We start from the raw sequence: 23976 nt of genomic DNA, 5'->3' as shown, positions 1-23976 counted from the left end.
TGTTGCCCAGGCTGGTCTTAAACTCCTGGCCTCAAGCGATCCTCCCACCTTGGCTTCTCAAAATGCTGGGATTGCAGGAGTGCAGGCGTGAGCCACCAACCCTGCCGCCTTTGGCCATTTCTGACCTCCTGAGCTGAAAGACTCAGTATATTTGAAAGCAGGTGTTTGTGGCCAGGTGCGGTGGTTCACGCCTGTAATCCCAGAACTTTGGGAGCCTGACGTGGGCAGATCACGTGAGGTCAGGAGTTCGAGACCAGCCTGACCAGCACGGGGCACAGGTGCGGCGCGCACCTGCAACCCCAGCTACTCAGGAGGCTGAGGCAGGAGAATCGCTTGAACCCGGGAGGCGGAGGTTGCAGTGAGCCGAGATTGTACCATTGCACTCCGGCCTGGGCGACAGAGCGAGACTCCATCTCAAAAAAGGAAAACAGAAAACAAAACCAATGTGCTATTTTTCTCCATGAAGGGGTCCTGTCCTTCCCGTATCACTGCTAAACGCATAGCGGGCTTAAACCCATTGATGCCTAGTGTTCCATTATTGGAACGCTGAGCCTCTGGGAGTCATTTACCTCCTCCTGCTCAAGGTCATGGCCAAGGTCTGGGTTTTCACACGTATCTGCAAGGCCGTTCAGTTTCAACTCAGGACAAAACGAAGGTTTTATTTTTTATGTATTTATTTTTATTTTATTTATTTATTTATTTTTATTTATTCATTTATTTTGAGATGACGTTTCACTCTTGTCCCCCAGGCTGGAGTGCAAAATCTGGGCTCACTGCAACCTCCGCCTCCCGGGTTCACGCCATCCTCCAGCCTCAGCCTCCCTAAGTCCTAGGATTACAGGAGTGAGCCGCCGTTTCTTTTTCAGCCAGTCTGCGAATGGCAATTTGTTACACCCACGGAAACAGCTTCGTAAGGGTGAGGCTTGTATTTCCAGAACCGTGTCTGGATTGATGCCTTAGGTACGTTTACAGATACGTTGGGGGAGGGCCGTGGCTCCCACGCACAATCCTAGCACTTTAGGAGGCTGAGGTGGGAGGATCGCTTGAGCCCGGGATTTCGCGGCTGGATAAGCTATGACGATACTGCTGAACTTCGGCCTGGAAGACATAGTAAGACCCCATCTCTACCAAAAAAAAAAAAAAAAATCACTTAAAAAAACTAGCCGGGCGAGGTGGCGGCGCCTGTAGTCCCAGCTACTCGGGAGGCTGAGGCAGGAGAACGGCTTGAACCCGGGAGGCGGAGGTTGCCGTGAGCCGAGATCCGGCCACTGCCCTCCGGCCTGGACGACGCAGCGAGACTCCGTCTCAAAAAAAATAAATAAATAAAAACAAAGAAACCAAAAAACGCGTATTCCTCCACGACCATCACGTTCAGGTCTGTGTGTCTCGCCGAACCTCATTGAAACAAAGCCCGGCTGTGTGTGGTCCTGAGGAGCCGGTGGCCCAGGGTGGACTCCGGACACTCCGTCGGCCCAATTCGGCACCTGTAGAGGCTGGGAAATACCAGCCCTGCCCGCTGCAGACGGGAGTCCGGCCGCCCTCGTGGGCCACGGCAGGATCCCGGGCACCGTCCGGACGCCCCTCGCCATGGCTGCCCTGAGCACGTTGTCCGCGTCGGCTTTGGAAGGGACCGGCTGCAGCGGCCACGGGAATCATTCCTCACGTCCAGGCCTCACCAACGCCTGCACGTCGCCCTCCACATCACCTCCCATCACACCGGCAGCTGCACCCGGAGCCCACGCCAGGCGGGCCCCACGCTGCCAAATACTAACGAGGGATCATGAGGGCACCCGAGCTAGAATTCAAGGCTCACGAGATTGCAGGTGTGAGTCACCGTATCCAGCTATTTTTTTTTTGTATTGGCTGTAGAGACGGGGTCTGGCTATGTTGTCCAGGCTGGTCCTGAACTCCCGGCCTCAAGTGACCCTCCCACCACAGCCTCCCGAAGTGCTGGGATTACAGGCTGGATTGCAGGTGTGAGTCACCATATCTGGCTTTTTTTTTTTTGCTGTAGAGATGGGGTCTGGCTACGTTGCCCAGGCTGGTCTCGAACTCCCGGCCTCAAGCCAACCTCCCAAAGTGCTGGGATTGCAGGGCTGAACTACCGTATCCAGCTATTGTTTTGTATTTGCTGCAGAGACGGGATCTGGCTATGTTGCCCAGGCTGGGCTTGAACTCCTGGCCTGAAGCAATTCTCCCAAAGTGCTGGGATTACAGGCTGGAATTGCAGGTGTGAGTCACCATATCTGGCTTTTTTTTTTTTTTTTTTTTTTTTTTGCTGTAGAGATGGGGTCTGGCTATGTTGCCCAGGCTGGTCTCGAACTCCCGGCCTCAAGCCAACCTCCCAAAGTGCTGGGATTGCAGGTGTGAACCACTGTATCCAGCTATTGTTTTGTATTTGCTGCAGAGACGGGATCGGGCTATGTTGCCCAGGCTGGGCTTGAACTCCTGGCCTGAAGCAATTCTCCCAAAGTGCTGGGATTACAGGCTGGAATTGCAGGTGTGAGCCACCGTATCCAGCTATTCTTTTGTATTTGCTGTAGACACGGGGTCTGGCTATGTTGCCCAGGCTGGTCTTGAACTCCCGGCCTCAAACCATCCTCCCACCACAGCCTCCCGAAGTGCTGGGATTACAGGCTGGAATTGCAGGTGTGAGCCACCGTATCCAGCTATTGTTTTGTGTTTGCTGTAGAGATGGGGTCTGGCTACGTTGCCCAGGCTGGTCTCACACTCCATCCGTCGCCCCTTCCTGACGGCTGCCCACCGTGGCCCAGGGAGACCGTGAGCTTCCAGGGGGCGAATATACCCAGGGAGGCCCGCCCAGGCGTCCCTTCCTTCTTGGCCTGGGAGCTGTCACCCCTGGGGGCTTCTGTCAGCCCATCGCAGACAAGCCCCCACCACAGCGTCTTCCCCGGCGGCCTGGTCACCCTCTCTCAGCCTCACTGCTGGGAGAAAAGAGGCTACACCTGCTTCTAACGGCCACAGATTCGATGCTCCAGTTTCCACAGCCCAGAGAAACAAGGGGCTGAGATGGGGGCTGCGTCTGGCGGCCCCCAAAGGGCTGCTGTTTGCATTTTTTTTTCTGAGACGGAGTCTTGCTCTGTCGCCCAGGCTGGAGTGCGGTGGCCGGATCTCGGCTCACTGCAAGCTCCGCCTCCCGGGTTCACGCCATTCTCCTGCCTCAGCCTCCCGAGTAGCTGGGATTACAGGCGCCGCCACCTCGCCCGGCTGGTTTTTGTATTTTAGTAGAGACGGGATTTCACCGTGTTGGCCAGGCTGGTCTCGAACTCCCGACCTCAGGTGATCCTCCCGCCTCAGCCTCCCAAAGTGCTGGGATGACAGACGTGAGCCACCGCGCCCGGCGGCTGCTTGCATTTTAACCCTTCAGTCCAAAGAAAAGCCTTAACAACTGCCCGTAACGGACTCAGTTTTTTTTTTTTTCCTTCCAGGTGCCTTTTAGTTTTATTTTTTATTTCCATAGTTTACTGGGGAACAGGTGGTGTTTGGTTCCGTGAGTTCTTCACTGGCGATTGCTGAGATTTGGGCGCACCTGTCCCCTGAGCAGCGCACACTGTCCGTGAATCTCGAGCCGTCTTTTCCCCCCTCACCCGCCTTGCACCCTCTCGCCCCCTCCACCCTCTTCCCCCACGTCCCCGAAGCTCATTATTTCATTCTCATGCCTTTGGTGATGGGCTGAGTTCGGTGCCTTACAAATGCACAGGTGGACGCGCTAACCCCAGACCCTCAGGATGTGACCGTGTTTGAAAACGGGGTCTTTAACGAGGACATTCGGGGAAAATGAGGTCACTGGGGTGGGCCCTGATCCAAAAGCATTGGGGTCCTCATAAGAGGAGAGGAGATGAGGACACAGACACACACAGAGGGACGAGGCTGTGAGGACACAGGGAGAAGACGGCGTCTCCAAGCCCAGGAGAGAGGCCTCAGGAGGAACCAGCCCTGCCCACACCTGGATCTCGGACCTCCAGCCTCCAGGACTGGGGGAGAATCAATGTCCGTTGTTTACAATCCACCCAGTCTATGGTGTTCTGTGATAGCAGCCTGAGATGGACTAAGACATCCCATAAGAGGAGGAGATGAGGACACAGACACACACAGAGGGACGACCCTGTGAGGACACAGGGAGAAGACGGCGTCTCCAAGCCCAGGAGAGAGGCCTCAGGAGGAACCAGCCCTGCCCACACCTGGATCTCAGACCTCCAGCCTCCAGGACTGTGGGAGAATCAATGTCTGTTGTTTATAAGCCGCCCAGTCTATGGTATTCTGTGACCATAGCCTGAGATGGACTAAGATATGTCATAAGAAGTGAATTTTTCCTTTTCCTGGGGCCTCACCCAGACCTGGGACCTGGGGCCACAGTCCTGCCCATCCCGGCACCAGCCACCCACAACCAGCCCCGACGTCTGTCCCTATCCTGGCAAAGGAAGCGTTTTTTTCCTTTTTTTTCCTTCCCCCAGTTCATTTATTTATCTTCAGGCCGACGAGATACGCCCGTCACTGCACAAGAGAGCGCGTCCCCATCGCAGCGAACCGATCCGGAGGTGATTAATACAAAGATCGCTGCATTAAAGATGTGAGTCTCCACACTCCGGCGAGGGGCCCGGGGACCTCGTCTCCCAGGCCCGAATGATGCCGGAGACGGACCAATTAACACGGCGTCACCGGCTTTTATGTTCACTTCAATTAGGACCTTCTCACCGTTTGGAAACTTATTTTCTTCTTCGCCATCTGGGAGTGTCAGGGCCCCCGGGAACCCCCCACCCACGGATCACCGTAGCGTCCGCCGGCGGGAGACACGGTCACGTTCATTGGCTGCAGGTTTGGCTTGTTTCAGGAAATCTGGGTTTCTAGGGGGGCAAAGCCACAAACAGACGGGGTGAAAACCATCTACGTCATCTCCCAGGGGTGGAGAACAGAAACCTGAGGGGCAGGTGTGTGAGGACGGGGATCCCTCGGGAGGCTCTAGGGGAGGATCCTTCCTGCCTCTCCCAGCTCCTGGGGTCTCCAGGTGTCCCTGGGCTTGTGGCCACATCACTCCAGTCTCTGCCTCCGTCTCCACGTGGCCTCCTCCCCTGTGTCTGTGTCTCCTCTTCTGTCTCTTACAAGGACACCTGTCATTGCATTTAGGGCCCATCGTACGCCAGGATCACGTCATCTCTGGATCCTTATTACAAACACCTTATTTCCAAATAAGGTCCCATTCACAGGTTCTGGGAATTAGGATGTGGACAGAGCTTTTAGGAGAACCACAGTTCCATGCACTACAATTGTATCCACTTCCCTCTGGAGGCTCTAGGGGAGGCTCCTTCCTGCGTCTCCCAGCTCCCGGGGGCTCCAGGCATCCCTGGGCTTGTGGCCGCATCACTCCAGTCTCTGCCTCCGTCTCCACGTGGCCTCCTCCTCTGTGTCTGTGTCTCCTCTTCTGTGTCTTACAGGGACACCTGCCATTGGGTTTGGGACTCACCCTACTCCAGAATGATCTCATCTCAAAATCCTTGACTTAGTTCCTTCTCTAAAGACCTTATGTCTGAATAAGGTCCCACTCACGGGCTCAGGGAGTTAGGATGTAGACATGACTTTTGGGGGAGACGATAGTTCAACCTAAAACAATTTTATTGGGTTTCTTCTAGGGCCTTAGGGGAGGATCGTTCCTGCCTCTCCCAGCTCCCGGGGGCTCCCGGCGTCCCTGGGCTTGTGGCCGCATCACTCCAGTCTCTGCCTCCGTGTCCACGTGGCCTCCTCCTCGGTGTCTGTGTCTCCTCTTCTGTCTCCTCGAAGGACACCTGCCATTGCGTTTAGGACCCACCCCAACAGCAAGATGGTTTCACCTTGAGATCCTTCACCTAATTGTCTCCGGAAAGACCCCATTTCCGAATGAGGGTCCATTCGCAGGTTCTGGGAGTTAGGAATGGAAGAGCTCTTTGGCGGGAACGAAGGACGGAGGAAGGGAGGGAAGGAGGGTGGAAGGGGACAGAGGGAAGAAGGAACGGAAGGAAGGAAGGAGGGAAGGAAGGAAGAAGGAACGGAAGGAAGGAAGGAAGGAAGGAAGGAAGGAAGAGAAGGAAGGAGGGAAGGAAAGAAGGAAGGAAGTGAAGGAAGGAAGGAAGGAAGAGAAGGAAGGAAGGAAGAGAAGGAAGGAAAAAAGGAAGGAAGGGAAGGAAGGAAGGAAGGAAGGAAAAAAGGAAGGAAGAGAAGGAAGGAAGGAAGGAAAGAAGGAAGGAAAAAAGGAAGGAAGGGAAGGAAGGAAGGAAGGAAGAGAAGGAAGGAAGGAAGGAAGGGAAGGGAAGGAAGGAAGGAAGAGAAGGAAGGAAGGAAGGAGAAAAGGAAGGAAGGAAACAAGGAAGGAAGGAAGAGAAGGAAGGAAGGAGAAAAGGAAGGAAGGAAAGAAGGAAGGAAGGAAGGAGGGAAACAAGGAAGGAAGGAAGAGAAGGAAGGAAGAGAAGGAAGGAAGGAAGGAAGGAAAGAAGGAAGGGAAGGAAGGAACGAAGGAAGGAAGGAAGGAAGGAGGGAAAGAAGGAAGGGAAGGAAGGAACGAAGGAAGGAAGGAAGGAAGGAGGGAAAGAAGGAAGGGAAGGAAGGAAGGCAGGAAACCCCGTCTCTACTAAAAATACAAAAAACTAGCCGGGCGCGGTGGCGGGTGCCTGTAGTCCCAGCTACTCGGGAGGCTGAGGCAGGAGAATGGCGTGAACCCGGGAGGCGGAGGTTGCAGTGAGCTGAGATCCGCCCACTGCACTCCAGCCTGGGTGACAGAGCGAGACTCCGTCTCAAGAAAAAAAAACAACATAGGATTTCGGAGTGAGCTGCTTGGAGAAGCCGGTGTGAGCTCATCTGCACCTGTGTAGTTCTCAGCCAGGGAAGATCCAGGTCCCCTCCCCGGACACACTCAGCAACATCAGGGGACAGGTTTGGGTGTCACAACTGGGGGGTGCATCTGGCATCTGCTGGGTGGAGCCCACGGACGTGGATCAGCACCTTCCACCACCCAGGACGGCCCCATGACAGAGAGTCAGCACCTACAGGGCCCAGGACGGCCTCATCACAGAGACTCACACTCAACACCCTACAGTGTCCAGGACGGTCCCATCACAGAGACTCAACACCCTACAGTGTCCAGGACGGTCCCATCACAGAGACTCAACACCCTACAGTGTCCAGGACGGTCCCATCACAGAGACTCAACACCCTACAGAGCGCAGGACGGTCCCATCACAGAGACTCAGACTCAACACCCTACAGAGCCCAGGACGGTCCCATCACAGAGACTCAACACCCTACAGTGCCCAGGATGGTCCCATCACAGAGACTCAACACCCTACAGTGTCCAGGACGGTCCCATCACAGAGACTCAGACTCAACACCCTACAGTGTCCAGGACGGTCCCATCACAGAGACTCAACACCCTACAGTGTCCAGGACGGTCCCATCACAGAGACTCAACACCCTACAGAGCGCAGGACGGTCCCATCACAGAGACTCAGACTCAACACCCTACAGTGCCCAGGACGGCCTCATCACAGAGACTCAGACTCAACACCCTACAGTGCCCAGGATGGTCCCATCACAGAGACTCAACACCCTACAGAGCGCAGGACGGTCCCATCACAGAGACTCAGACTCAACACCCTACAGTGCCCAGGACGGTCCCATCACAGAGACTCAACACCCTACAGTGTCCAGGACGGTCCCATCACAGAGACTCAGACTCAACACCCTACAGAGCCCAGGATGGTCCCATCACAGAGACTCAGACTCAACACCCTACAGAGCCCAGGACGGTCCCATCACAGAGACTCAACACCCTACAGTGCCCAGGACGGTCCCATCACAGAGACTCAGACTCAATACCCTACAGTGCCCAGGACGGTCCCATCACAGAGACTCAGACTCAACACCCTACAGTGTCCAGGATGGTCCCATCACAGAGACTCAACACCCTACACTGTCCAGGACGGTCCCATCACAGAGACTCAACACCCTACAGTGCCCAGGACGGTCCCATCACAGAGACTCAGACTCAATACCCTACAGAGCCCAGGACGGCCTCATCACAGAGACTCAGACTCAACACCCTACAGTGCCCAGGACGGTCCCATCACAGAGACTCAGACTCAACACCCTACAGTGCCCAGAACGGTCCCATCACAGAGACTCAGACTCAATACCCTACAGAGCCCAGGACGGCCTCATCACAGAGACTCAGACTCAACACCCTACAGAGCCCAGGACGGCCTCATCACGGAGACTCAGACTCAACACCCTACAGTGTCCAGGACGGTCCCATCACAGAGACTCAACACCCTACAGTGTCCAGGACGGTCCCATCACAGAGACTCAACACCCTACAGTGCCCAGGATGGCCTCATCACGGAGACTCAACACCCTACAGTGTCCAGGACGGCCTCATCACAGAGACTCAGACTCAACACCCTACAGTGTCCGGGATGGTCCCATCACAGAGACTCAGACTCAACACCCTACAGGGCCCAGGACGGTCCCATCACAGAGACTCAACACCCTACAGTGTCCAGGACGGTCCCATCACAGAGACTCAACACCCTACAGTGTCCAGGACGGTCCCATCACAGAGACTCAGACTCAACACCCTACAGAGCCCAGGACGGTCCCATCACAGAGACTCAGACTCAACACCCTACAGTGTCCAGGACGGTCCCATCACAGAGACTCAGACTCACCCTACAGTGTCCGGGATGGTCCCATCACAGAGACTCAGACTCAACACCGTACAGGGCCCAGGACAGCCTCATCACGGAGACTCAACACCCTACAGTGTCCAGGACGGCCTCATCACGGAGACTCTGGGGTGGCCGTCCTGTCTCTGGGGTGGCCGTCTTGTCTCTGAAGTGTCCGTCCCGTCTCTGGATCGGCCCTCCTGTCTCTGTCTCTGGATCGGGCCACAGAGTGAGACTCTGTCTCAGTTTAAAAACAGAAAAACGTTCACGTCCAGATCGGGATGTGCTTTTGGGCCCACAAAGAGCGAATTGAAGAGACAATTACAGGGTTTTTGTGGGGTTTTGCTGACACTTCTTAAAGGATTTCTTTTGTTTGAGACAGAGTCTGGCTCTGTCGCCCAGGCTGGAGTGCGGTGGCGCGATCTGGGCTCACTGCAAGCTCCGCCTCCCGGGTTCAAGCCATTCTCCTGCCTCAGCCTCCCGAGTAGCTGGGACTACAGGCACCCACCACCACGTCCAGCTAATTTTTTGTATTTTTAGTAGACAAGGGGTTTCACCGTGTTGACCAGGCTGGTCTCTATCTCCTGACCTCGTGATTCACCCGCCTCGGCCTCCCAAAGTGCTGGGATGACAGACGTGAGCCACCGCGCCCGGCCTCTTCTTAAATGATTTCTACAAAAACAACAGCAATAAAAAATAGGCCAGGCACAGTGGCTCATGCCCGTCATTGCAACACTCTGGAAGGCTGAGGCGGGAGGATTTCTTGAGGTTAAGAGTTCAAGACCCGCCTGGACAACACAGTGAGATCCCATCTCTACAAAAGTTTAAAAGTGAGCCAGGCACGGTGGCGGCACCTGTGGTCCCACCTCCTCGGGAGGCTGAGGCAGGTGAATGGCTTGAGCCCAGGAGGTGGAGGCTGCTGTGAGCTGAGATCAAATCAACAACAACAGAGCAAGATGCTGGACTCGAACATGTCCAGACACGGAGCCACGTACACGGAGAGTGGAGACCGTTCAGGTCAGCAGCACGGCGTCCTGCGCGCCCACAAGGATTGTTATTCTCAGGGAGAATGACGGGAACGATTTTTGGGGAACTTTTGTGGCCACTGAAACGATTTCTACAAAAACAAAAACAAACAAACAAAACATAGACCCGAGGTGCGGGGGTTCACACCTGTCGTCCCGGCACGTTGGGAGGCCGAGGTGGTGGACGGCTGGATCCCAGGAGTTCGAGACCAGCCCAGGCAACGTGGTGAACCCCCGTCTCTACAAAAAAAATACAAAAAAATTAGTTCGGTGTGGTGGCAGGTGCCTGTGGTCCCAGCAACTCAGGAGGCTGACGCAGGTGGATCACTTGAGGTTAGGAGTTCAAGACCAGCCCAGGCAACGTGGTGAACCCCTGTCTGTACAAAAAATACCAAAAAAAAAAAAATGAGTTGGGTGTGGTGGCAGGTGCTTGGGAGCCTGAGGCAAGAGGATCACCTGAGGTCAGGAGTTCAAGACCAGCCCGGGCAAGATAGTGAAACCCCGTGTCTACAAAAAATACAAAAAAAAGAGCCGGGTGCGGTGGCAGGTGCCTGTGGTCCCAGCTACTCAGGAGGCTGAGGCGGGAGGATCACCTGAGGTCAGGAGTTCAAGACCAGCCCAGGCAACGTGGTGAACCCCCGTCTGTACAAAAGCACCAAAAAAATGAGTTGGGTGCGGTGGCAGGTGCTTGGGAGGCTGACATGGGCAGATCACCTGAGGTCAGGAGTTCAAGACCAGCCCAGGCAACGTGGTGAACCCCCGTCTCTACAAAAATACAAAATAAAAGAGCTGGGCGTGGTGGCAGGTGCCTGTGGTCCCAGCTACTCAGGAGGCTGAGGCGGGTGGATCACTTGAGGTCAGGAGTTTGAGACCAGCCCAGGCAACGTGGTGAACCCCCGTCTATACAAAAAGCACAAGATAAATGAGCTGGGTGTGGTGGCAGGTGCCTGTGGTTCCAGCTACTCAGGAGGCTGAGGCGGGAGGATCACCTGAGGTCAGGAGTTCAAGAGCAGCCCAGGCAACGTGGTGAACCCCCATCTCTACCAAAAAATACAAAAGAAATAGTTCAGTGCGGTGGCAGGTGCCTGTGGTCCCAGCTACTCAGGAGGCTGAGGCGGGAGGATCACCTGAGGTCAGGAGTTCAAGACTAGCCCAGGCAACGTGGTGAACCCCTGTCTCTACAAAAAAAATACAAAAAAATTAGTTCGGTGTGGTGGCAGGTGCCTGTGGTCCCAGCTACTCAGGAGGCTGACGCAGGTGGATCACTTGAGGTTAGGAGTTCAAGACCAGCCCAGGCAACGTGGTGAACCCCCATCTGTACAAAAAATACCAAAAAAAAAAAAAAAATGAGTTGGGTGTGGTGGCAGGTGCTTGGGAGCCTGAGGCAAGAGGATCACCTGAGGTCAGGAGTTCAAGACCAGCCCGGGCAAGATAGTGAAACCCCGTGTCTACAAAAAATACAAAAAAAAAGAGCCGGGTGCGGTGGCAGGTGCCTGTGGTCCCAGCTACTCAGGAGGCTGAGGCGGGAGGATCACCTGAGGTTAGGTGTTCAAGAGCAGCCCAGGCAACGTGGTGAACCCCCATCTCTACCAAAAAATACAAAAGAAATAGTTCAGTGTGGTGGCAGGTGCCTGTGGTTCCAGCTACTCAGGAGGCTGAGGCAGGAGGATCACCTGAAATTAGGTGTTCAAGACCAGCCCAGGCAACGTGGTGAACCCCCATCTGTACAAAAAGCACCAAAAAAATGAGTTGGGTGCGGTGGCAGGTGCTTGGGAGGCTGACATGGGCGGATCACCTGAGGTCAGGAGTTCAAGACCAGCCCAGGCAACGTGGTGAACCCCCGTCTGTACAAAAAATACAAAAAAAAAAAAAAAAAAAAAAAAAAAAGAATGGGTTGGGTGTGGTGGCAGGTGCTTGGGAGGCTGAGGTGGGTGGATCACCTGAGGTCAGGAGTTCAAGACCAGCCCGGGCAACGTGGTGAAACCCCGTCTCTAGAAAAATACAAAATAAAAGAGCTGGGCGTGGTGGCAGGTGCCTGTGGTCCCAGCTACTCAGGAGGCTGAGGCGGGTGGATCACTTGAGGTCAGGAGTTTGAGACCAGCCCAGGCAATGTGGTGAACCCCCGTCTGTACAAAAAGCACAAGATAAATGAGCTGGGTGTGGTGGCAGGTGCCTGTGGTCCCAGCTACTTGGGAGGCTGAGGCGGGTGGATCACCTGAGGTCAGGAGTTCAAGACCAGCCCGGGCAAGATAGGGAAACCCCATCTCTAGAAAAATACAAAATAAAAGAGCCGGGCGTGGTGGCAGGTGCCTGTGGTCCCAGCTCCTCGGGAGGCTGAGGCGGGAGGATCCCCTGAGGCCACAGGAGACGGGGGCTGCCCTGAGCCGAGATCGCCCCCCCCCCCCCGTGCTCCAGCCTGGATGACAGACGGAGACTCTGTCTGGAAAAAACACAAACCAAAAACTAACATCAATCAATCCAGTTTTTTAAGAAACCCACAAGGGACGGCCGGGTTTGCAGGCAGAGCCGGGACTGGCGGAGTCTCCGTTTTCTGCCCAGATTCAGGCCCAGGTGGGAGAAGCCGTTTTTCCGTCCTCGGAACGGGGGGCGTGTGGGAGAGAACGGGGGGCTGAGGAGACGGTGCTCCCGGGAACGTGGCTGGTGTTCACCTCCCGGGCTACAGATCGGTCATCGCCACAGCGTTTGCTTTGCCACGGGAGCGTCCGAAACGGAGCCAAGGCGGGTGGCACCGCCCCGGCCGTTGGGAATGAGCTGGTTGCGGGTGTGGACGGCTCGGGGGGTGGCAGCTGGGGGAGGGAAGGGGCTCGATTCCGGTTTGGGGTGAATGGAGGGACCCGAAGGCCAGCCCGGGAGGCGGGAAGGAGGCCCCGGCGTGCGCAGCGGGGGACCCCCGGGGTGGGGGCCGTTCAGGGTTGAAAACGCGGCGAAGGCCCCGACGCGCGTCCACCGTTTCCGTAGGTGACACGTCGCCATCGTGTGGCCGGCGGGAAACGACGCAACGAAAGACGCGGGGCTGGGGCGTCCGTCATGTCTCTGGGGGGTCCGTCCCGTCTCTGGGGGGTCCGTCCCATCTCTGGGGGGTCCGTCCTCTCTCTGGGGGGGTCCGTCCCATCTCTGGGGTGTCCGTCCTCTCTCTGGGGGGTCCCTCCTCTCTCTGGGGTGTCCGTCCCGTCTCTGGGGGGTCCGTCCCGTCTCTGGGGGGTCCGTCCTCTCTCTGGGGCGTCCGTCCCGTCTCTGGGGGGTCCGTCCTCTCTCTGGGGGGTCCGTCCCGTCTCTGGGGGGTCCGTCCCGTCTCTGGGGGGTCCGTCCTCTCTCTGGGGTGTCCGTCCCGTCTCTGGGGGGTCCGTCCTCTCTCTGGGGGGTCCGTCCCGTCTCTGGGGGGTCCGTCCCGTCTCTGGGGGGTCCGTCCCGTCTCTGGGGGGTCCGTCCTCTCTCTGGGGCGTCCGTCCCGTCTCTGGGGGGTCCGTCCCGTCTCTGGGGGGTCCGTCCTCTCTCTGGGGGGTCCGTCCCGTCTCTGGGGGGTCCGTCCTCTCTCTGGGGGGTCCGTCCTCTCTCTGGGGGGTCCGTCCCATCTCTGGGGGTCCGTCCTCTCTCTGGGGGTGTCCGTCCCGTCTCTGGGGGTCCGTCCCGTCTCTGGGGGGTCCGTCCCGTCTCTGGGGGGTCCGTCCCGTCTCTGGGGGGTCCGTCCTGTTTCTGGGGGTCCGTCCCGTCTCTGGGGGGTCCGTCCCGTCTCTGGGGGGTCCGTCCCGTCTCTGGGGGGTCCGTCCTCTCTCTGGGGGGTCCGTCCTCTCTCTGGGGGGTCCGTCCTCTCTCTGGGGGGTCCGTCCCATCTCTGGGGGTCCGTCCTCTCTCTGGGGGTGTCCGTCCCGTCTCTGGGGATCCGTCCCATCTCTGGGGGTCCGTCCCGTCTCTGGGGGGTCCCTCCTCTCTCTGGGGGGTCCGTCCCATCTCTGGGGGGTCCGTCCCGTCTCTGGGGGGTCCGTCCCGTCTCTGGGGGGTCCGTCCCATCTCTGGGGGGTCCCTCCTCTCTCTGGGGGGTCCGTCCCGTCTCTGGGGGGTCCGTCCCATCTCTGGGGGGTCCCTCCTCTCTCTGGGGGGTCCGTCCCATCTCTGGGGGGTCCGTCCCGTCTCTGGGGGGTCCCTCCTCTCTCTGGGGGGTCCGTCCCATCTCTGGGGGGTCCGTCCCGTCTCTGGGGGGTCGGTCCCATCTCTGGGGGGTCCGTCCCGTCTCTGGGGGGTCCCTCCTCTCTCTGGGGTGTCCGTCCTCTCTCTGGGGGGTCCCTCCTCTCTCTGGGGGGTCCGTCCCATCTCTGGGGGGTCCCTCCTCTCTCTGGGGGGTCCGTCCCATCTCTGGGGGGTCCGTCCCATCTCTGGGGGGTCCCTCCTCTCTCTGGGGGGTCCGTCCCATCTCTGGGGGGTCCGTCCCGTCTCTGGGGGGTCCCTCCTCTCTCTGGGGGGTCCGTCCCATCTCTGGGGGGTCCGTCCCGTCTCTGGGGGGTCCGTCCCATCTCTGGGGGGTCCGTCCCGTCTCTGGGGGGTCCGTGCTGTGTTGAGGGAACCGTCGCTTTTCATCAGGGCCGTGGGCGGTCGTTATTTTTAAGAGATATTCACTGAAATAGTCGAAGCCATTCAAATCTTCTCATGGTTTAAATACACAGAGGTACGTCACGTGTATCTATCCATGCACAGACACCTCTACAGCTGTAGGAATGCGTCTATACAGACAAGGTGTGAGTGAGTGTGGGTGGAGAGAGAGGAGAAATACTCACTGAAATATCATCGCCATCAAAATCATCTAATGGTTTAAATATCCACATTTATCATCTATATCTATAGATGCACAAATACCTCTGCAGCTATATAATTACATATATACAGACGAGGTGTGAGTGTGTGTGTGTGTGGAGAGAGAAATATTCACTGAAATAGTATCGACCTCAAAATCATCTTCTAATGGTTTAAATATACACATAGATATCTCATCTATATCTATCCGTGCACAAACACCTCTACCGCTACATAAACGCACATATACATACGAGGGGTGTGTGAGTGAGTGTAGAGAGAGAGACGAGAGATACTGAAATATCAGCCATCAAAATCGTCTTCTAAGAGTTTAAATATCCATATTTATCATATATATGGATAGATGCACAGATACCTCTACACCTAAATAAATGCATATATACTTACAAAGTGTGTGTGTCTGTGTGTGTGTGTGTGTGTGTGTGAGTGTGTGGAGACGAGAAATATTCACTGAAATATTATCGACCTCAAAATCATCTTCTAATGGTTTAAATATCCATATTGATCATCTATATAGATGCACACATACATCTACCCCTAAATAAATGCATATATACTTACAAAGTGTGTGTGTGTGTGTGTGTGTGTGTGTGTGTGTGTGGAGAGAGGAGAAATATTCACTGAAATATTATCGACCTCAAAATCATCTTCTAATGGTTTAAATATCCATATTGATCATCTATATAGATGCACACATACATCTACCCCTATATAAATGCATCTATACTTACAAAGTGTGAGAGTGTGTGTGTGTGTGTGTGTGTGTGGAGAGAGGAGAAAAATATTCACTGAAATATCATCAGCCATCAAAGTCATATCATAATGGTTTAAATACACATCTATATCCTATATACGGATATATGCACAAATACCTCTACACCTATACAAATGCATCTATACATACGAGGGGGGTGTGTGTGTGTCTGTGTGTGTGGAGGGAGACGGAGACTGAGAAAGAGAGAAAGAGACAATTTTCTAGGTTTAGAATTATGTGTCTCCCACAAAAGACCTGTTAGCCGGACGCGGTGGCTCGCACCTGTCGTCCCAGCACGTTGGGAGACCAGAGCGGGAGGAGGCCTCGAGCCCAGGAATCCAACCCCAGCCTGGGCAACACAGCAAAGGCGTCATGTCTACAGAACATGAGAAAATCGGCCGGCTGTGGGGGTCCAGGCCGGTGGTCCCAGCGGCTCGGGAGGCTGAGGCGGGAGGATCACTTGAACCCGGGAGGCGGAGGCTGCAGTGAGCCGAGATCGCGCCACTGCACTCCGGCCTGGGGGACAGAACGAGACCCTGTCTTAAAAATAAATGAATAGAAAAGAAGAGCACACGGCAGAAACAAAGGAAGGAAGGAAGGAAGGAGGGAGGGAGGGAGGGAAGGAGGAAGGAAGGAAGGAAGAAGGAAGGAAGAAGGAAAGAAGAAGGAAGGAAGAAAGAAGGAAGGAAGGAAGGAAGAAGGAAGGAAGGAAGAAGGAAGGAAGAAGGAAGGAAGAAAGAAGGAAGGAAGGAAGGAAGAAGGAAGGAAGGAAGGAGGGAGGGAGGGAGGGAAGGAGGAAGGAAGGAAGGAAGAAGGAAGGAAGAAGGAAAGAAGAAGGAAGGAAGAAAGAAGGAAGGAAGGAAGGAGGGAGGGAGGGAGGAAGGAAGGAAGGAAGAAGGAAGGAAGAAGGAAGGAAGGAAGAAGGAAGGAAGAAGGAAGGAAGAAGGAAGGAAGGAAGAAGGAAGGAAGGGAAGAAGGAAGGAAGGAAGGAAGAAGGAAGAAGGAAGGAAGAAGGAAGGAAGGAAGGGAAGAAGGAAGGAAGGAAGAAGGAAGGAAGGAAGGAAGGAGGAAGGAAGGAAGGAAGAAGGAAGGAAGAAGGAAGGACGGAAGAAGGAAGGAAGGAAGGAAGGAAGGAAGAAGGAAGGAAATAAGGAAGGACGGAAGAAGGAAGGAAGGAAAGAAGGAAGGAAGAAGGAAGGAAGGAAGAAGGAAGGACGGAAGAAGGAAGGAAGGAAGGAAGAAGGAAGGAAGGGAGGAAAGAAGGCCGAGGCGGGTGGATCACCTGAGGTCAGGAGTTCGAAACCAGCCCGGCCAACATGGTAAAACCCCATCTCTAATAAATATACAAAAATGAGCCGGGCGTGGTGGCAGGTGCGTGTCGTCCCAGCTACTCGGGAGGCTGAGGCAGGAGAATCACTTGAACCCGGGAGGCGGAGGCTGCAGTGAGCTGAGATCGCACCACCGCACTCCAGCCTGGGGGACAGAGCGAGACTAGCAAACCTTCATCACAGGCAGCAGTTCGATACTATTTTCTTTGTCTACTCTCCCGATCTCTCCACTAGAGACGAGGGAACCTCACAGTCACCCCCTCACCCACGCGGCACCCGGCACAGCATCCCGGGCTCCGTGGACACTCAACGAGCATCCACGAGGCCCAGCTCAGCCCGGGCAGTCACCGAACGGAGAAAGAAAAGGGGTATTTGGGGACGGTTCCCCGGGGGTCCGTCCGTCAGCCAGAACCATTTCCAGTCTGTGTTTTTCTTCCCCGTCTCCGAGGCTGAGCAGGTGATAAATCTTTCAGCAACGTCGCGGCCTCCAGGCCGGAGCCGGCCGCCACCTACGTGGTGTGGCTCCCCCGGAACCTCCCCGCCGTCCCCGTCCCGAAATCCCGCTGCCTCGCCCCAACCCGGCCGCAGGTGCCTCGAACTGCTTCGTTCCTTCCTCGGGGTCAAAAACTAAAAATGAACGGCAGCTGTGAAAACACTCATTTTATCCAGGTGGCGAAATACATGAGGCAGGGGAGGGACCTGCCGTGAACGCCGTCCCCGTTTATCGGGATTCCCCACAGGGCCTGGGAGGTCTGGACAGGGCGGGCTCTGGGGCCCGAGAACCAGGGCAGACGGGAGCGGGGAGCAGGTGGCGGCTCTGAGAGTTTTCAGAGTGAAGATTTTCTCCCACTGAGGCACTTGGCTCAGGACGCCCGGCCAGGAAGGGTGGGAGGCAGCTGGGCCAGCCTGTGTCTCCCTTAGACGTTCCCTGTAACCCCTCACAAGACGCCGATGCCCTGTGGCCTGTGGGCTGTGTCTGCAGCATGAAAACAATGGCTTTTATTATCTTTTTTTTTCCTATGTTATTTTTTGAGACAGAGTCTTGCTCTGTCGCCCAGGCTGGAGTGCGGTGGCCGGATCTCGGCTCACGGCAACCTCGGCCTCCCGGGTTCCAGTGATTCTCCTGCCTCAGCCTCCCGAGTAGCTGGGACGACAGGCACCTGCCCCCACGCCCGACTAATTTTGTATTTTCAGTAGAGACGGGGTTTCACCATGTTGGTCGGGCTGGTCTCAAACTCCCGACCTCAGGTGATCCGCCCGCCTCGGCCTCCCAAAGTGCTGGGATGACAGGCGTGAGCCACCGCATCCATCCTGATATCTTTATTTTTTATTTTTTTATTGTATTTTATTGATTGATGGATGGATGGAGATACAGTTTTGCTCTTGCCGCCTAGGCTGGAATGCAGTGGCTCTACGTCAGCTCACCTCAACCTCCACCTCTCGGGTTCAAGTGATTCTCCTGCCTCAGCCTCCCGAGGAGCTGGGATGACAGATGCCGGCCACCACGCCCGGCTGTTTTGTATTTTTAGTAGAGACGGGGTTTCACCATGTTGGTCGGGCTGGTCTCAAACTCCTGACCTCAGGTGATCCACCCGCCTCGGCCTCCCAAAGTGCCGGGATGACAGGTGCGAGCCGCCGTGTCCAGCCTTGTTTTTATTATTTTTGAGGTGGTATCTTGCTCTGTCACCTGGGCTGGAGTCCGGTGGTGAGATCATGGCTCATGCCGGCCTCCAGCTCCTGGGCTAAAGTGATCCTCCTGCCTCAGCCTCCTCAGGAGCCGGGGGGGCGACAGGCACCCACGTCACTAGGCCCAGCTAATGTATCTTTTATTATTTTTAGAGACATGGTCTCGTTATGTGACCCAGGCTGGGGGACACTCAGACTCCTGGTCTCTGGAGATCCTCGTGCCTCGGCCTCCCAAAGTGCTGGGATTGCGGGTGTGAGCTACTGCGCCCGGCCCAAAACAAAATTTAGACAGCAAGAGAAGCACGGTGGCTCACGCCTGTCATCCCAGCACTTTGGGAGGCCGAGGCAGGTGGATCACCTGAGGTCAGGAGTTCGAGACCAGCCCGGCCAACATGGAGAAACCCCGTCTCTACTAAAAATACAAAAATTAGCCGGGCGTGGTGGCGGGCGCCTGTCATTCCAGCTACTCATGAGGCTGAGGCAGGAGAATCACTTGAACTGGGAGGCGGAGGTTGCAGTGAGCCGAGATCACACCACTGCACTCCAGCCTGGGCAACAGAGTAAGACAGACGCCCTCTCAAAAGAGGAGAGGGGAGAGGAGGGGAAGGGAGGGAGCTGCTCATAAGAAAAATAGAGGGGCCGGGCGCAGTGGCTCACGCCTGTCATCCCAGCACTTTGGGAGGCCGAGGTGGGCGGATCACCTGAGGTCAGGAGTTCGAGACCAGCCTGGCCAACACGGTGAAACCCCGTCTGTGCTAAAAATACAAAAATTAGCCGGGCGTGGTGGCAGGTGCCTGTCATCCCAGCTACTCAGGAGGCTGAGGCAGGAGAATCACTTGAACCGGGAGGCGGAGGCTGCAGTGAGCCGAGATCGGGCCACCGCCCTCCAGCCTGGGCGACAGAGCGAGGCTCCATCTCAAAAAAATAAAATAAAATAAAAGTTCCGCGGGGAGACGAGCCAGAACGTGTATATTCCCAACCGTTCTCTAGAGACCGAGGCTGTTTGTGCCGTGACGCTTCTCAAAGTTTTCTCGAACTCATTTATTTTTTTCCTTTATCGCGTTCCAGAATTTTCTGCCAGGAGCCTGTATTGCCTTTCATTTGCCAGCAGCAGATGGGAGCCCTTTTTTTTTTTTTAATTTTTAAAATCGAACCGCCGGTTTCTTTCTGTCTCTGTCAGGAGGATATGCTCCTGTCTTTGTCAGGAGGATATGCTACGGTGACCAATCCCAGCGCCGCACGGACCCCGTTTTGTGGGGACACCCGTGGGCAGAGCGGGTGAGACAGGAGGGTAGAAGGTGTCCTCCGTCCTGCGGTGGGCGCGGCGCCTCGGGCTGGGTCAGGGAGCAGGTGCTGCCACGCAATGCCCTGATTATTCTATTCCGTGGCACAGCTGTGGGCAGGACCCCCTCACGCAGGTGGGCCCCAGGTGAGCAGCCCCAGGTAAACCACACCCTGCCTCACTTGGCAAGCACGCTGGGGAGGTGACCCCACCCGCAGGTCACAGGCACGGCCGTTCTTACGGGAAGCCCGGAGCGTCCTGTGTGGTGAGGTGGCCTGGAAGGCGGTGGGAGGGATTAGCCCGTCCGGGCGTCCGCTGCTGTGGCCTGACGTTGGCTCCCGGCAAACACAAGTGGGTTTCTGAGACGCAGACCCTGTGATGTGGGAGCCGGGCGCCCGGGCTGTGCGGACGTTTCTCGGTAATATTTGTCCAGAAGCGAAGATTGAAACTCTTGGCTGGAGACTGTGAGGCCACTGTAGACAGACCACGGATTCCGGCCGCGGGGAACGTGGCAATTAGCAGGATTTATGATGTTTGCACGGCTCCCAGGGGCGGGATCCTGCTGGAGGCGGCCCTGGGCAGGAGCGTGGGGTCCAGACCGTGTCTCCAGCCCGGCTTCAGATCAGGCCACGTGCTGTCCGGGCGGACCCGTTGTCAGAGATCCTCGCCCGGAGATGTTACGGTTACAGGAACACGCTAGGCCGGGTGCGGGGGGCTCACACACCCTTTGGAATCCCAGCACTTTGGGAAGCCGAGGCGGGTGGATTGCTTGAGGTCGGGAGTTCAAGACCAGCCTCGCGTCTGGTAGAGACGGCGAAACCCTGTGTCTACTAAAAACACAAAAATTAGCTGGGCGTGGTGGCGGCTCATGCCTGGAGTCCCAGCTACTCGGGAGGCTGAGGCAGGAGAATCGCTTGAACCCGGGAGGCGGAGGTTGCAGTGACCAGAGATTGGGCCACTGCACTCCAGCCTGGGTGACAGAGACTCTGTCTCAGAGAAAAAAAAAAGGAATAAATTAATAATGTTTACCGGCCGGGCTCAATGGCTCACGCCTGTCATCCCAGCACTTTGGGAGGCCGAGGCGGGTGGATCACCTGAGGTCGGGAGTTTGAGACCAGCCTGGCCAACATGGAGAAACCCCGTCTCTACTAAAAAAATACAAAATTAGCCAGGTGTGGTGGCAGGCACCTGTCATCCCAGCTACTCGGGAGGCTGAGGCAGGAGAATCGCTTGAACCCGGGAGGCGGAGGTTGAGGTGAGCCGAGATCACACCACTGTACTCCAGCCTGGGTAACGAGAGTGAAACTCAAGTCTTAAAAAAAGAAAACAAAAGTATTTACTAAACAGACTGAGACTTGGGAGTGTCCTAATTAAAATTATTAATTAATAATTTATAATAATAAATTAATAATTTATTCTAACATATATTATATATATATATAGGCATTTCTAATTTTGCGCTAAACATAATACTAATTCTTGGCCGGGCGCAGCGGCTCACGCCTGTAATCCCAGCACTTTGGGAGGCTGAGGTGGGTGGATCAGGAAGTCAGGAGATCGAGACCAGCCTGGCTAACACGGTGAAACCCCGTCTCTACTGAAAATACAAAAAACTAGCCGGGCGAGGTGGCGGCGCCTGTGGTCCCAGCTACTCAGGAGGCTGAGACAGGAGAATGGCGTGAACCCGGGAGGCGGAGGTTGCGGTGAGCTGAGATCCGGCCACTGCACTCCAGCCTGGGCCACAGAGCGAGACTCCGTCTCAAAAACAAAGAAACAAACAAACAAAAAATGTCGCAAAAGGTGAATTCTAGGTTCTGCCCGTGTTACGTACCGCGGTAAACGGACAGGAGAACAAGACTGGGACAGCATTCATCGGCCACAATGTGAAAACCAGGCCTTCATCCATTTTTTATCATGAATTTCAGACGGCCAGTCAGGGCAACTCCAGAAGCAGGTATTTGGTTGAAGACCCGCGTGAGTCCACGCCACCTGGGGTGCTCGGATGGTTAATTGCTAAATAATTAGAGAAAATTGGTGACTTCTCTCATCTCTCTTTCATCTTTCATCTGCGGCTAATGAGAATTCTGCAGCTCGGAGGGTGAACGTTAAAATCCAGACACGCTTCCGGTTCTATTCTAATGATGTTCCGGACGCCGCGGCCCAGGCACAAAGCAAGCTGACTGTTTTGTACCATTTGGACTTTTTTTTTTTTTTTCTAAATGTCATAAGGGAAATTTAATTCCTTTTAATTAAACGTCTTTAAAAGCCCATCCCTTCAGTCTTTGAGCTCCTCTGCTCGGGCTGCTCCCACGCTGTGCAATGTCCTTCCGTTCTCCATAAATCCCCTCATTCCTTCCTTGCAAAAAAAAATAAAAAATAAAACAGGGCCAGGCGCAGTGGCTCAAGCCTGTCATCCCAGCACTTTGGGAGGCCGAGGCGGGCAGATCACGAGGTCAGGAGATGGAGACCATCCTGGCTAACACGGTGAAACCCCGTCTCTACTAAAAATACAAAAATTAGCCGGGCGAGGTGGCGCGCACCTGTCATCCCAGCTACTCAGGAGGCTGAGGCAGGAGAATCGCTTGAACCCGGGAGCGGAGGTTGCAGTGAGCCGAGATGGCACCACCGCACTCCAACCTGGACATCAGGAGCGAAACTCTGTCTCAAAACTAATAATAATAAAATAATTTTTAAAATAGGCCGGGCGCGGTGGCTCACGCCTGAAACCCCAGCACTTTGGGAGGCCGAGGCTGGTGGATCACCTGAGGTCAGGAGTTCGAGACCAGCGTGGCCAACACGTCGAGACCCCGTCTCCACTAAAAATACAAAAATTAGCCAGGCATGGTGTGGGCACCTGTCACCCCAGCTACTCAGGAGGCTGAGGCAGGAGAATTGCTTGAACCCGGGAGGCGGAGGTTGCAGTGAGCTGAGATCGCACCACTGCACTCCAGCCTGGGCCACAGAGCAAGACTCCCTCTCAAAAAACAAAACAAAACAAAATAAAAATTGGCTGGGCGTGGTGGCAGGTGCCTGGAATTCCAGCTACTCAGGAGGCTGAGGCAGGAGAATCACTCGAACCCAGGAGACTGAGGTTGTGGTGAGCTGAGACTGCACCACTGCACTCCAGCCTGGGCGACAAGAGCGAAACTCGGTCTCAAAAACAAGAATCATCATCATCAAATAAATAAAAAATAAAAGGAGCCATTTCCCCTGCAATGGGTGTGACATGCTTCTCAGCATGACTGTGGGCAGCAGCCGGCCCTTGCCCTGCAGTCCAGCTGCACCTGCTCCTGCCCCGGCCCCGGCTGACCGAGCTCTGTTTGTGTGTCCCCCGTTATCACCCAGCAACGGAGACCTAAACACGGCTGAGCCGCACAGACAAGGGCCTCCGGGTGGCAACCACACAAGTCCTCCTTCTGCAGAGAAAAAGACCTAAGTCCCGGGGATTGGGGTTCTCCTCTGCTCTGCACCCCACACCCCACCCCCCGAGGTCTCCGGCAGCACCGAGCTCGGCCGTGGGCCCTGGAGGAAGGAGGGAGACGCTGTGTCAAGGTTCCCCGCGGGTGGCACCCAGCGCCCTTCTCATTCGGAAGGTGGCACATTCCCCAGGCCTGAGGTCATGCTGGCTACGAGGGGGCCTGGCTCGTCTTTTGGAAGGGCAGGCACTGTGGAGGCTGTGGGGCTCCCGGCTTCTCCCCAGCTTCCTTCCTCCCCGACCAGCCCAGCGGAAAAGCAAAATTCCTCCTGCAGACCTCAGAGCTCCAGCATCTCCGGCATCCAACCGCCCCGGGCCTCTGCAAGCCGCCCTGACCGCAGATGCCAAGCGGGATGTCTAAATCGGGCGCGTGCATTCCTGCCGCGCGGCGTGACCCCCGGTGAATCCCTGGCAGGGGGCGGCTGTCCTGGTCGTGGAATGTGTGGACGGAATGTTGGGGCCAGGAGAGCTGTTGAAAGCTCGTCCCCGGCGCCCACCCAGACTCTGAGACTATTTCCAGGATGGGGGAGCGGACACGGCCCCTTTCGGCCCTCGGAATTCCTGGCGGGGCTGCCCAGCTGGCTTTGCAGAGCGGCAGAGCCACAGCTGTGCTTTCCTGGGTGCTCTCTCCATTCTTATTTAAATCTCGCGGATCTAAAAGAAAAACCCTTTTCTATCTTCCTCTAGGAGGCTTGAGACTCTGTGCCTAGCGGGTCCGTGGTCCCCCAGCTCTATTTTCACAGAGCATTGATTTTTTTATTTTTATTTTTTTAGACAGTCTCGTTGTCGCCCAGGCTGGAGTGCAGTGGATCTCGGCTCACTGCAATCTCCGCCTCCCGGGTTCAAGCGATTCTCCTGCCTCAGCCTCCCGAGTAGCTGGGATTGGAGGCA

General features: G+C 55.7%; 1 pseudogene; it reads right to left on the bottom strand.

The window, feature by feature from the left end:
• Positions 1–18251: 18251 nt before the first annotated feature.
• LOC141409480 (putative uncharacterized protein encoded by LINC00596) lies at positions 18252–20917 on the bottom strand (annotated as a pseudogene).
• Between the last annotated feature and the right edge of the window lie 3059 nt (positions 20918–23976).

Source organism: Macaca fascicularis, chromosome Y (genome assembly GCF_037993035.2).
Source record: "Macaca fascicularis isolate 582-1 chromosome Y, T2T-MFA8v1.1".
Taxonomy (NCBI): Eukaryota; Metazoa; Chordata; class Mammalia; order Primates; family Cercopithecidae; genus Macaca; species Macaca fascicularis.
Note: the sequence above shows the minus strand (reverse complement) of the source record. Positions and strands in the feature narration are given on the sequence as shown.